The sequence below is a fragment of the Canis lupus genome, chromosome 4 (genome assembly GCF_003254725.2).
Source record: "Canis lupus dingo isolate Sandy chromosome 4, ASM325472v2, whole genome shotgun sequence".
NCBI lineage: Eukaryota > Metazoa > Chordata > Mammalia > Carnivora > Canidae > Canis > Canis lupus.
This window is the reverse complement of record NC_064246.1, coordinates 75156353-75170318: the sequence shown is the minus strand read 5'-3', so window position 1 is coordinate 75170318 and position 13966 is coordinate 75156353. Positions and strand designations below refer to the sequence as shown.

Here is a 13966-nt window from a genome sequence, read left to right as displayed (position 1 = left end):
AGAAAATATTGTAAAATATCTTCTTAGTGCTTTGTTAAAATTCTGATTCTTTCTAGGTTAAATAAAGATCCTTGTGTATTGTGGGCTGACTCAATATTGCTTTTATTTGGGCCATTGACATGTGAGATTCATAAAGATTAGGATTTTCCTGAAAGATATAGTATATGTAGAAGATAGCAGAATTTAGAAGAGCTAACATCTAGAATCTGAATCTTTCCCAAAGAGAGGCAATTCCACTTCTCATTGGGAATAAAATCACCCTCAGAGTTATGGTAACTATTGATAGAAAAAGTAGTTTTGAAAATATTTATATTCACCAGAAATAAGAAATGCCTTGAATGCCAATGGCTGAAGATGTAAGGAGATAGTAGCAGAAACATTTTATTCTAAGAGTCAAGAGTTTAACCTTATACTGTAGGGTAATTTTGACAGTACTCATAGAAGAGTCTACCACAGGGCAGTCTTGGTAGCTCAGAGGTTTAGTGCCACCTTCAGCCCAGGGCATGATCCTGGACACTCAGGATCGAGGCCGGCATCCAGCTCCTTGCTTGGTGCCTGCTTCTCCCTCTGCCTGTCTCTCATGAATAAATAAATAAAATCTTAAAAAAAAAAAGTCCACCACAAAGGATGATCATTGATAGCAATAATCGTTCTTTGGTCTTTTTGATTTGTTAATCCAGAAATTTGAATTACGAAAATATGAACGGATGTAAAAAAGTAATTTCTTTTGTGATTTCTTTTAGTTATGACTTCAGACTTCTAAAGGGAACAAAAATGGAAGGTGCTATTAAACATTTTTATAGTTCTTACATCCCTTCACTGATTTGCACAACTCATTGGGAGGGGAAAATACAATTTTTACTTATCTCATGAGAAAATATGTTAAGAGATCAGCTGTGGGCAAAATATCATATAGCAATTCATAAACACTGAATGAAAAAAGGTCTCCTAGTTGTAGGAGTTACTGCAATGATATTGGACCCTCTAATCCAATTACTATATTCAATTGATATATCATTACTGAATAGTAATATTAATTTAGAGACAGTCCCTAGGAATAATATGGAAATTTAGATTACTATTCCTGTGATTTACCTACTTTTCTCTAATGCTCATGTAAAAGCTAAATTTTGAATTTTGAGAATAAAACAATATATGGCCAATGCATTCATTCATTCAGTCTCTCTTCAGTCAATTACCCAAGAGAGGGCAGCCCCGGGTGGCGCAGCGGTTTAGCGCCGCCTGCAGCCCACGGTGTGATCCTGGAGACCCGGGATCAAGTCCCACATCAGGCTCCTTGCATGGAGCCTGCTTCTCCCTCTGCCTGTGTTTCTGCCTCTCTCTCTCTCTCTCTCTCTCTCTCTCATGTTTCTCATGAATAAATAAATAAATAAATCTTAAAAAAAAGAAAGTTAAAAAAAATACCCAAGAGATTAATATAGTATCTATCATAGGTCAGACACTGTTCTAGGCATTGAGGATACAGTGGTGAAGAGACAGAAAAGAACTTCATCTGTTATAGCTTAGAGCTGATGATACTGGACAATTAAATCCAAATAATGTAGAGTAAAGGCTATGGTAAAACAGATTTGTGAAACATGTTTTAGAGGTTTTTGGAAATAGTAGTGGAGAGGACTAAATATTTAAAATCACACAGGAAGATGATTTAGACTTGGTTATTGGTAATTCGTATGAAGACTGTTTCTCCTGAGGTAGAAATTGAAAATATCCATTACACTTATTTTAGAAGAAAGAAGGAAACATTCCCATCAATCCAGTGAGACTTCTGATTTAAGGGAAGAGAATTGAGATAGCTTCAAACTTGCACTATGCTGGTGTAAGCCTATGACACTAACCCAACATCAAGCAAATTTTTTTTAACATCAAGCAATTTTGCATGCTAGATTTAAAAATTCCCTGCTCAGTACCTGAATGGTTATTAATGTTTAATACCAGGCAATGGGCACTTAAAAATACATTATAAAGAAATCTGGAAAACTCTGTTAATGTTTAACTATCAATTATATATCCTTTTAAAAATCTTATGATCATATTTAGCTTGGAAAAAACAGACTCCTAGCTCTTCTTAAAAGAAGATGAATGTTGTAACTGCTTTCTTATGTTGGCAGTGCAGTGACAAAGTACTATATAAAGAAGCACTGACTGTCAAAAAACTGATACTAATTGCAAAATACTTAGAAATTGAGCAATGATGAAGAATTCTATTGACTTTATCTCACCAAAGTACTTCTGCATAAAACCTAGGAATTCTTAAAATTCAAAATTGGGGAAGAAAAATGGAGATGTGGACTACCATGCATAAATAAATACCATTACACAATTCTCTTTAAACTTGATCATCTTTCCTTCAAATATATGTGTTGAAAATAAATCTGCATCATATCTAGGCGGGATAAAGTAAAATTTCAGGATTTGTGTCTTTCATGTTTTTAACCTCCTATAACAACCATATTAATCTAAATTTCCAAGATGCCAATAGCTGGGTTTAAGAGACATCATCACACTGAAAAGGTGGACTCTGTTGTAACCGCTTATTAAAAACAAACCAAGCCAAACTTGTGGTTTAAAAATTGGGACCAGATGATGCTTAATAAGCATGAAATGCTTTCGGTGTTACAAACGAGAACCAGGTGTGGAGAAAAGCAGCTTGGAGCTGAGCATGGCCACCTACAAGCAGAGCTCACCTTCCTCCCAAAGGGTGAGAGTAAGACAACTACATAGCCTGGCTACTGCCTTGTCTTCCTTAGGTGAGATGGCAAACTTCAAAGGAAAAACTGAGCATTCAAAAGTAGAGAACATGCGATGTGGATGGAACTGGAGGGTATTATGCTGAGTGAAATAAGCCAATCAGAGAAGGACAAACATTATATGGTCTCATTCATTTGGGGAATATAAAAAATAGTGAAAGAGAATAAAGGAGAAAGGAGAAAAAAATGAGTGGAAAATATCAGAAAGGGAGACAGAACATGAAAGACTCCTAACTCTGGGAAACGAACTAGGGGTGGTGGAAGGGTAGGTGGGCAGGGGGTGGGGGTGAATGGGTGACGGGCACTGAGGGGGGCACTTGACGGATGAGCACTGGGTGTTATTCTATTCTGTATGTTGGCAAATTGAACACCAATAAAAAATAAATTTATAAAAAAAGTAGAGAACATGAAGGCTGTCTCTTAAAAATAGTATGTGTTCTGAAATCAAACTATCTAAAAGCAACAGAATGGAAATGAATGCTCAATGGCAATGCAATTCATAGAGATTCTGGATAGGGTGGCTGCTTCTCTAAGTGTCCAGGCATGAAGGGTATCAAATGATCAGCAAAAGATTCTGACTTTTACCTTCATAAACCTTTTTCTTTTAGTGAATGCCTAAATGAAAACTGAGTGATCTCTGGAAAGTTAGTTCATTTCTCTGGGCCCTAATTTTCTCATTTGTAAAATGTGACAGTGGGATCTTATGATCTAAGATCAATCTTCAGCAATAAAACTCTATGGTGTTGTCTCCAAAATGTGTCTGTTTGAGAGAACAATTAAAAGAAGTCTTCTCTTTTTCACTCAGATGTCAAGTCAAACCGTTCTATATTATTGGTTCTGACTTTAAAGGAGCAGGATAAACAAATCTGTTGCCAAAAGAAAAATGTTTTGCTGTTTCCCCTCTATTCATACAAACTCATTAAACCAAAGGTTTTCTTTTATTTATTTCTTTTAAAAAAATATTTATCTATTTATTTTGAAAGAGAGCATGTGCATGGCTGGGGGGGGGGGAGGGGCAAAGGGAGAGAATCTTCAAGCGGAATGCCCTCTGAGTGTGGAGCCAGACTGGGGGCTCAATCCCAAGACCCATGAGATCATGACCTGAGCTGAAACCAAGAGTCAGATGTCCCACCAACTGAGCCATCCAGGTGCCCCTAAAACAAAGTTTTCTAAGCTAAAATATCTCCCAGTTGTCCTTCAGCAGGTCTATAATAAATAATCCCCACCTGACTGAGAAACAGTAGGAGACAGACTGTGTTCTCAACAGGCTGTCAGTGCCACAACCTTGTGGTTGCCAATTTTCAGCATATATCAGAATCATCGAGAGGACTTGTTAAAACACAGGTAACAGGATCCTGCCTTTAGAATGTCTGATTCAGTAAGTTTGGGGTGGGGTCCAATCATTTGCATTTCTAAGAAATTCCCAGGTGATTCTCATGCTGCTGATGGGGTCTCACCCCTTAAGAACCATTGCCATAATGAACCTAAAGATGTCATAGGTTAGGTGAACAAACATAGCATTATTATTTTAGAGCCATTGTTATTTCTATTGGATCTTAATACATAGCACTGTTAGGCACAACAGAGTATAAATAATTTCAAATATAAAGATATCTTTCAAACTATGTCCCTGCTATTTTCTGCATTTGAGCAGGAGTAAAGACATACTGAAGAGGAGCCTATTGGCAAACTGATGGTGTTGACATTAAAGTTATAGTGGCTGCTATCCCCAACTCCGTTTTCAGAACAGATTACGTAATTGGTGGGGTTCTTTGTTAAAAAATTATTGAGAATTTCAAGATGACAACAACAGAGCATTAAACCAAGGACAGGGCCCATCTAAGCACAGGTCCCTGTGTGATTGCATGTGTGATACTCAAGAAGTTGGCCTTACCTATTCTTGTCCTGAGGATTAGGAACTCTGGTTCTTTAAGACCCAGCTGCTAGGAGTAAGAGAGAGGTTTTGAAAGGAAGTGGAGAAGGCTGGGACAACTATCACTTCCACCTGAGAGTCACCAGGAATATTTGTTGTAAATTGCAAAAATTAAGCATCTACTGAATAATAACTGCCTTTCAATAATCATACTCAGTTTCTGCCTATAGGACTTTGATAGAAAAACAGACTATCTGTTTAAGAACAAATATTTTAAGTCCTATGAGCACAAGAAAATATTGGGTTTATTTACCACTGTATGCCTAGGATCTAGCATGGTGCTTAAAGTAGATGCTCATTGTGTATTAAGTGAAGGAGAGAATTTATCTACAGTGGCTGTCCTCTGTCTATGGGCAGTGTATACAGTCAAAGAATGAGAACTCTCAAAAATGAATGAGGATGTTTACTGACATCAGGTTAGAGAGCAGTGAGTTCCATTACCATATTCAGCACTCAATAAATATTTATGGAATTAAGTTGGATTGAATTGCAGAAGACAGCACAAACTGGTAGAGAAAGATGAATGAGGTATTTCAGACAGTTGAAACAGCATGAACAAAGACATAAATGCTAATGGAAAATATTTATAGGAAATATTGGAAATTCCATTTGGCTGAATATAGGATGGCCAGTGGCCAGATCCTGGAGTGATCTTAATTTGAGGATAAAGAGTTTCAGACTTTATTGTATTGGCAGTGGGGCCATTGATTTTGGGGGTGAGGAGTAATATAATAAATACTGTGTTGTGAGATAATCTCAGTGTAATGCACAGGATGAAATGGAAGATAATTGGAAGAGAGCCATAAAATTCTGAGAGTCTAGTTATACTCTTGGTGAAAATAAAAGCTTGATCAGTGTAGTTGCAGAGTGAATGGAGAAGAAAAAAATTACACAAGAAATTTAAGGCACCAGATAGATTCATTAACTGTTCTTTATGAAGGGAGAATGGGAGAGAGAATCAAGGATGATTCTGGGGTTTTAAGCTTGGGTGGTCACACAGATGCTGGTGACCCAAATCAAATAGGGAATGAATGCAAGAGCAGGAGAAGGAAGCTAGGATTAGGACAGTTGGGTGGATATACACAAATTCTATTTTGCAGCTGCTGAGTTTAAGATACCAGCATGATATATAGGTTGAGGTGAGAAAGTAATAAGATTTGAGAGCAGAGGCAGGGCCAGAGATATATACTTGGGAATCATTCATATCAGGGCAACATTTACAGCCTTGGGAGGGAATAGAGTTCCTCAAGAGAGACTAGAAAAAGAAGAGAAGACAGATGAGGACATGACTATGGGGGTGGGGGGAATTCTGCTGTTTTGTGAGCAAAAGAGAATGAGGACCTGGGAAAGAGTGGTCAGAGAGATCAGAAAGAATCATGGTGATGCAGGGTTTTGAATGCCCTTGCAAAAAAGAGTTTCAAGAAAGACGAGCAATGATCAATGGTATCAAATGATACCAGAACATCGAGGAGAATGAGGATTGAGATGTGGCCACTGGATTTGGCAATTAGGAAATCACTGATGACTTTTGAGAGGATTACCAGCAGAGACTGAATTGCAATATTTTTCTTAAATTATGGGGAAATTCTGCTTTAACTGCCTCCTACTTTCATGGGTATGTATGTGTGCATTCACATAAGAAACCCAGTTCATATGCATAACAAATTCAATATCAATGCACAAGGCAGACAGACACTTGCAAATATTTTATACAATTTTTCTTCTTACCATAGACAAGAGGGACACACAGTGCTCTTGAATTGAGTTAAAAGACTGAATGATAGCATTTAACACCTTAACCAGTAAACAGTTAAAAATTCTTTCAGTTCCATTCTAATTCAGAATGTCTATACAACTGAAACTGCTAGGCAGAAGCTGCCTTAAATGTAGGACCCTCAGCTTGAACAATCAGTCAGTGAGCGGCCTTTTTTTGTGAGCTGTCTGGCAGCCAAACATGTTTATGAGCTTTTAAAAAAGAACTGTGAAGGTGTAAAGGCCGAGGGCATACAGAGAGGATGTGTACTTGCTCTGTAATGCCATCATGGAGATCTCACTCACGTCCTAGGCTGCACTGCTATGGGACAGGAAAATCCTAATCAATTGTAGTTGCAAACACAATCGCTGAGTTTTTTTTTTTTTTTTTTGCACAAAGCTTTGTGTTCAAACACTGCTGAAAGTGTCTATGTAGTCAAAGGTTGCCAACTCGACGGGGTGAAATCTGTGCCAGGAGAGAGGGATTGGAGGGCCTTTTATGCACTTGGTAATTATACAGAAATGGGTATTTCATGCATTTTTAGAAATGGAGAGTGGGGTGAGGAGAGAAAGGCAGGCACTTAGTGCAGTGACAGCTCTGGTCACATGTCTTGGCCTCATAGGCACCACCACAGTCTCTTTGGGGGCAGCCTGTCCAGCACTGGCCCTGGTTGGCAGCAGGTATGAGAAGAAATGAGAGGGCAATCTGGCATTTTCATATTTGTTTATTTTAACCTCTCAGGCCTGCTGAAAACAACTGGAATCTTCTGAGTTGCTGAAAGCACATAGGCTTCTTTGATGGAGCTCTTGGCCCCTGCCACTCTAAAGCCAAAGAGGCTCATTGATTAAGTTGTCGGGTGACCATGCCCTCTGTGAATTCAGGTCAGACCAGAAGCAATGGTTAATAGCTGGCAGGTAACTGTCCCCAATACAATCTTTCTATAGCCTTCAAAACTTCATATAAAAGAGTATTCCACTGAAATCCAAGCCAAAAATTGGGAAATGTTTTGAGTCTGGACATCTGCCTGTTATTTAGCAAAGGAAATGCTGAGAAAGTAAAGATAAAAAAGAAAGGAATAATTCAGCACAGCTATAGAGAATCCATGTAGATAGCCAAGGACAAGGGTCAGAGGTAAACCCAGAACTTTTTTTTTTTTTGTTTTTTTAAAGATCAGAGTTTGGAGGATGATGGCCTGGGAGAACTGGTTCACTTCAAATTCAGGCTATTGATTGTTACCCTTGGTGATGGTCCCATCAAATAAGCTTGTGGGCCAGCTAGCCTTCACTGGACTGCCTTTTGTGTATCCACTTTTATTCCAGGGGAAAAGGGCCTGGGGTGGATTGTTAACTTGTAGCTTAGTGTGGCTTTGACTGAATCCAAAGACCAGTGAAAGATTTATGAGCAGGTCTGCTCCTTCAGTTTTTTAAGTTTTTTTTTTTTTTTTTTGATTTTCATTGACAAATTCCCATTGAAGAACTCATCAGGGTCCTAACAAATTTACTCTAAATCAGATCAAGTTTGTCACTATCAGAAAAAATTTACTGGGCTTGGATTTGGGGGAAATCTAAGAGTTTCAGTACCCAAAGGCCCTGGAAATCTGGAATTACCAACAATTAGTTTAGCAATGTGATCCAGACTAGACCAATGTACTTGGCCTTTCTCAATGATAAGGAGCTATATTATATTAAGCACTTGCTACTAGGCAGTGTGCTAAATGCTCTAGGGCATTACCCAAGTTTTTCTTCACAATATCTCTATGACAAAGGTATTTGGTTATCCTCCAGTTCTCTCTTTACAGAAATGGCTATTTGTGTGAATTTGAGACTCCTTTCCCTTCTGTAAAATAAAGACTTAGAGTGATTAAAAAATATCTTTCAATTTTGATATTTAACTGGGTTTCAGGCTTTAGAAGGTTAGAAACAAATTACTTTCTGGAAGTTGGAAAGAATCAATTGAGAGGGAAAAAGAGTGATCTCAAAAGCTTGAAACCATTTTCCAAATGTAGATAAAATCTGCCCTACTCTCAAAAGAAATTTCTTATACATCTCTAGTAACTAATAATTTTAATAGAGGGCTTTGGCATTGTATTGAGAAATTAATTTTCTCACAGTTCTTGGGAGTCCAAGATCAAGGTATTGCCAGGTTTGGTTTTTCCTACTTTCTCTCTTTGGCTTATACAGATAGTTGCCTTCTTACTGTGTCCCCATTTAGTCTTTCCCCTATGTGCATGTATTTCTGGTAGTTTTTGCACAATGTTTTGCACAATGTTCAAGTTTCCTCTTCTTATGAATACCAGTCAGATTGGATCAGGGCTCACCCTAATCACCTCATTTTAACTTAATAACCTTTTTAAAGACTCTATTTCTAAAGATAGTCTCATTTTGAAGTAGTAGGAATAATGTTTCAACATAAATTTTGAGGCATACAATCCAAACTATAACAGGCACGTTGATCATCAAAATAACACCATGCATCAGCAACCCAAAAAGTACTTTTATACTTATTTACTGGTGAGAAAATGGAAACTTAGAAATTTTAAGTAACAAGTCTAAAGTTATATAGCCAGTAAGTGGCAGAGCTGAGGTTGGACCAGGTTTTCAAATCCAATGCTAGTGGTTTTTGCATAAGACCACACTTCTTCTTGAATATAATTTAGGGGGTCTCTCTTACTTGAGAAGATGGCTAAAAAATTTCTCCTTCTGCGTATGAAGTGATAAACTTCTGGCTGTTTAGTAGTCACTTACAGCTTGGACATTAATGAACAAGTTAAATAACATCTGCTTCTCATAGACTAGAATCACTGTTAATACAAAAGCCCTATATGATGGGATCAAGAAAGTAATATTATTTCCTATTTTCCCCTGAGGTCTATGATACCCTCTTTATGTGTGTTTCTAACTTTTTAAAAAAAATTTATTTGATATAAAGAGAGAGCACAAGCAGGGGAAGTGACAGGGAGAAGGAGAAACAGGTATCCTACTGAGCAGAGAGGCAGAGAGCCCAATGATCCTAGGAACCTGGAATCATGATTTGAGCTGAGTGCAGATGCTTAACCAACTGAGCCACCCAGGTACCCCCTCCCTGTGTTTTATATGAGCATAGAAATATTTTCCCCAAACTATTAAAAGTTGTCTGAATTTTGGACACTAAATGTGGCCAAGTATATAGTCCAATTTATATTTTGATTCTTGGACTCCTATGAAGAAAAATAATTTAAGTAAAAATTTACATCAAAAGAAGTGAAGGGAAGAGAAAAGAAAAATGATCATTTGTTGATACAAGATCATTTCCCCCTACAACATAAGTATATTGCAGCATTTTTTAACCTTTTTGGGGATTATGGAAGCCCTTTGATAAATTTTTTCAGAAAAATGCACATATACAACATTTTACTTAAAATTTCTGGAAGTTCATGGACCTTTTAAGCTCATCCATGGATCTTGAATTTGAAATTTGGTGATGTTTCTTCTCACTTTTAAAATAATACAAAAATTGGGAGGAAAAAAAACTATAGTAGTGGAAAAGCAAGAAAATTAGGTTCCAGTTCAAGTTCCGTTAGAACTATTATGTTGTGTGATCCTCAACATTTTAGTTTTCAGTTTTCTCATTTATAAAAGGAGAAAGGATGATCTCTCAGGCCATGACAATTATAAAACTTGCATGAATCTAGATTGAATGTATTTCAAAGTTCAGCCTTGATATCTCTCCAGTCAATGATTGAAAGGGGGTGGAGGCACATAAAGTTTTGCTTTGCTTCATGTTCCTAGAAGTGGGAGAAGATAAATAATTCACAATAAAATATTAAGTATATTACACCAGCAGATATTTGGGCCTGGTAGATGCAATATGCACATAGTTACAAATTCTTAGCAGAAAGCTTTGAATGTCAAGTGATCATCCTATTCCAAACCCCCCTTTTGCCATATAGCTTTCCCTTTGAGAATACCACAGAGTATTTCTTTCTCTTTTCCAATAAGGGAGAAAGAGTCTTGCTGATTCCCAACTGAGGGAAAGAATACCTAGGAAATTTCAATAGTTTTGGCTGGTTAAAATCCTGAGAGGACTGTGGCCCCTGGATGCAGTATCTCTGAAGTTGAAACTGCTGAGGCCACTAAAGGACATCTTAGATCTTCTCTTCATAAATCACAGAAAATCTCTCTTTCCAAATAACTCAGAAAACTCCCTGAAGTCTATTAAGCACCAAGTGTTCTCTACTGAGCCTGGGTAAGTTGACTCATCAAACCATCCCTTTGCTTCTCTCCAGCTACAAAATATGTCTTTCTATATCTGAATCATAGAAAGTAATTCCATACTACTTTAGTGAAATTTGTCTCTAAATCTCTAAACCTGATCCTATTAGTTCTTCTGTAGAAAGTACTATAGAATAAATGACTTTAGAAATTTCTCACAATTCTGGAGGCTAGGAAGTCCAAGATCAAGCTGTAGTTCCTTTTTTCTGACTTGCAGATAGTTGCATTCTCATTGTATCCTAAGTGTGACCACCAGCTGCCATATGGCAGAGACAGTAAGAGGGAGTTCTTGGGTATCTCTTCTTATAAAGGCGCTAATGCCATCATGAAGGCCCCACCCTTATGACCTCATCCAAACTTAATTTACCTCCCAAAGACTCCATCACCAAATACCATCACACTGGGGTTAGATCATCAACATGTGGATTTTGTGAGGACACATTCAGTCCTTAACAATGTTTGCATATGGTTTGAGGTATGGGTTCAGCTTCATTCCTTTGGCACGCAGATATCCAGTTGCCTCAGCACCATTTGTTGAAGAGAATATTCTTCCCTCCATTGAGCAGTCTTGGCACTCTTACTGAAAATCAAATGACTATAGAGGTTTAAGTTTTTTTCTGGACTCAAAATTCTATTCCAATGCTTTATGGATCTAGCTAGCTGTATGCTAGTACTACCCTGTTTACTGTAGCTTTGTAGTTAGTTTTGAAATTGGAAAGTGTGAGTCTTCCAGGCAGCCTGGGTAGCTCAGCAGTTTAGCGCTACCTTTGGCCGAGAGCCTGATCCTGGAGTCCCACATCAGGCTCCCCGCATGGAGCCTGCTTCTCCCTCTGCCTGTGTCTCTGCCTGTCTCTCTCTCTCTCTGTGTGTGTGTGTCTCTCATGAATAAATAAATAAAATCTTTTTTTTTTTTTAAGTGTGAGTCTTCCAACTTTGTTAATGTTTTTAAAGATGTTTTTGGCTACTGAGAGTCCCTGACAATTGCATATAAATTTTAGGATCAACTTTCCCATTTCTGAGAAAAAAAAAGCCATTGGGATTTTTATGAGGTTGTGTTTAATCTTCAAATTGCTTTGGTGAGTATTGCCATCTTAGCAATAAGTCTTCCAGTCCATGAACATGAAGTATTTTTCTATTTATGTAAATTTTAAATTTCTTTATAGTTTTCAGTGTGCAAATCTTGCATCTTCCTAGTTACATTTATTCCTAAATATTTTATTCTTTTTTGATGTTATAGTAACTGGATTTTTTTTCTTAGTTTCCTTTTTGTTTTTATTTTTTCAGCTTTACTGTTAATTTCCTTTTTGGATTGTTCATTACTAGTATGTAACAACTCCTACTTTAAAAAAGGCTTTCAACATACATGAAAAGATTTGTAAATAAACATTCATTATACTTTAGTTAAAATAAATGTTTTAGGTAAGTAAATATAATGTTAAATGAGTATCTGTACTAAGTTGATTTTTAATTAACCAACTATCCTAACTGATCACATTGGATGAGAATGCTATTGTATATTTTAATAGCTTACATTTTAAAAAGGATTTAATTGATTATTTATTTATTTATTTATTTGAGAGAGAGAGAGTCAGAGAGGGAGGGAGAGAGAGGGGGAGTGTGCAAGCACAAGTAAGGGGTAGGGGGAAGGGGTAGAAGGAGAAGCAGACTGTCTGCTGAGCAGAGAGCCCAATGCGGGGCTCAATCTCAGAACCCTGAGATCATGACCTGAGCCAAAGGCAGGCACTTAACTGACTGAGCCACCCAGGTGCCCCAATGGCTTACATTTTAAAAAAAAATATATTTATATATTCAAAAAATATAACCAATACATTATTTAGGAATGTTATCTTTAACACTATTGATATGAGTAGACAATCAAACTTGACTGGACTAAATAGTATTTACTCTAAGAACTCACAAGGTAAATGGGGAAGTAGTCTTTACACTGCATTTGTTGCCTTTGATATTTAAGGATACTCTTTAGATGATAACTGTGCCTTCTTCTCCTTTCCAGGCTTTAAGAAGCAACATATATGAAGGGAAGAGGCTTAGGATCTGGGTTCAGGTTCTAACTCTGAACTACATCTCAGCAAGTAGGTAATTTCATGATTCTGAACTTTAGTTTTTCTCATCTGATAAATGGGAAAACCCCAAAATGCTCTATGTAGTTGTGAAAATTAAATATGAGCAATATTTTAGGAAATTACCTGGTATATAAGATGTCCTCAATATGAAAGTAATGGTTTTGAAAGATTTACTCAGTTATTATACATTTATTTCACCTATTCATTATCTCAGGTCCATCTTAGGGGCCCACAGCAATTGTGCTAGGTCATAAAAGGCATTGCAGGCAGCTTCAGCTTTGCTCTCTTGTATCACCTGTTATGGTGATGAAAGCCAGCTTCCAATGCCATGAAGATACTCAAGCAGCCCTATGAAGATGTTCACATGGAGAGGAACTGAGGCCCCAGGCAAAGGCCAGTACCAACTTGCCAGCAAACTATGTGAGCTACCTTGAATGTATCTACTAGCCCTAGTCAAGCCTTCAAATGACTGCAACCTCACAAGAGACCCTGAGCCGGAATAGCTTAACAGCATATTCTGAATTTCTGATCTATAAAAACTGTGAGAAGAAATTATTATTATTATGTTAAGCCACTAAATTTTAGGATAATTTCTTATATAGCCATACTAACTGGAACATTGGAATTTATTAAAATTCCAGGATTTTTTTTTCCTCTCAAGGATATTCACTTTCTTTGAATGAGAATGGGGTAGAAATATAGAGGTAAGGGATGAAGTATCATGAACTTAGCCAGTCAGATGGGCCAAATCATCTCTGCCCACTTTGCCCAACAAAGTGACAGATATTTCAGACAGATATCATATATCCTCACATTTTGTGGCCCTGAAAAGCTATAAAGCTGTATTAAAAATAATAAGTTGACTTAGTAAAGAATATATCTAATTAGTAGGTGTGTCAATACAACTGGCTGACAATGAAAATTTCAATTTAGAACCAATTGACCAACGTGTAGGAAGTTCTTGTGCTCAAATTTTAAGCTCAAATCCTTAAGCTAAGTTTTCTGGTTTGGAGCTGTCAGTACAAGTGGCTGACAATGTAAATTTCATTTTAGAACCAATTGACCAACGTGTAGGAAGTTTTTATGCTCAAATTTTAAGCACAAACCCTTAAACTAAGTTTTTTGGTTTGGGGTGAGGAGATCCCAGTTTCATATTTTATGTTTGGGTTTTTAGAAGT

The 13966-nt window shown here is 37.2% G+C and overlaps 2 long non-coding RNA genes across 3 annotated transcripts in view; both read right to left on the bottom strand.

Annotated features, from left to right (window-relative positions):
• The window catches only part of LOC125755009 (uncharacterized), a 78181-nt gene that overhangs the window by 40958 nt on the left and 23257 nt on the right, over positions 1–13966 (bottom strand). The window lies entirely within an intron of this gene.
• LOC112652732 (uncharacterized) lies at positions 9827–11056 on the bottom strand. The gene is made up of 2 exons (XR_003131651.3): positions 10864–11056; positions 9827–10217 (listed from the first exon to the last, which is right to left on the bottom strand). It is a non-coding gene; the product is annotated as an uncharacterized LOC112652732 (long non-coding RNA).